This window comes from Coenobita brevimanus, chromosome 67, assembly GCF_032717465.1.
Source record: "Coenobita brevimanus isolate Jiangsu-jjx chromosome 67, ASM3271746v2, whole genome shotgun sequence".
NCBI classification, from domain to species: Eukaryota; Metazoa; Arthropoda; class Malacostraca; order Decapoda; family Coenobitidae; genus Coenobita; species Coenobita brevimanus.
Window position 1 is genome coordinate 5,397,666 of NC_137020.1, and position 918 is coordinate 5,398,583.

The window sequence follows — 918 nt, forward strand, 5'->3', positions numbered from 1 at the left end:
GATGTCAACCTCTAGTACAGTATTCTTGAAACCACGGAACTCTCTCACAACATCAAAAACGTCCAAGTCAGGACATTAGCACGATCACGTCAATACACAGCCTTTCACAACAACGGTCTCAACTACACTGCCTGTCCCGCTGCGACCCAGCCTCCAGCCGATGCCACACCGCCGCACACTCCTCATCAATACCATGTGCTTCACTGCTGACATTTTCGATTGCGTCAAGAACAATTAATGACAATAAATGTAAAGTATGACCAGCGATGTGGATTTTGCTTACATTACTCTTTCTCTCTCTCTCTCTCTCTCTCTCTCTCTCTCTCTCTGATTACTCAAATTAAAATATCGAATTGCTTAATGTTATCATCATCTCACATATATATGTGAAAACTATAAAAAAACAGAAAAAAAAGGAAGACACAAACAGGAAAACAATCATCATGCAAAACTATTGCCATAAAATGAATCAGATGAATGCATAGAAATAGGGGAATCATAACGCCGAAATGCCAGACATAATATTATAAAATTATATGCTCTAGTATGAAAACTGGTACATGGATGGTGGGAGCTCCTCTCATCCACTCACTTGATACCAGTAGCTAAATCTTCATTCAGTGGCAAGTCCAGTAATTTCTCATATCCCTGGAAACCATTCGCTGCGATGATTGGTAAGTATTTTTTTTTTTTTTTAACAGAATGGATGAAGGAAAAACAAATGGGGGAAAAAAAAATAATCCATACGCCAGACTACTGGTGTCCTCCATTCATAAAATATCTGTAACAGTTAGACTTGAACAGTTGTGGGTTGAAATTTGGAGGAAAACAACTCTGGGGAAGCGAGTTCCAGAGAGATGCAGTTCGGGGAATGAAAGAATTCTGATAGGCAGAAGTTCTGCAATATGGTTGAGTGAC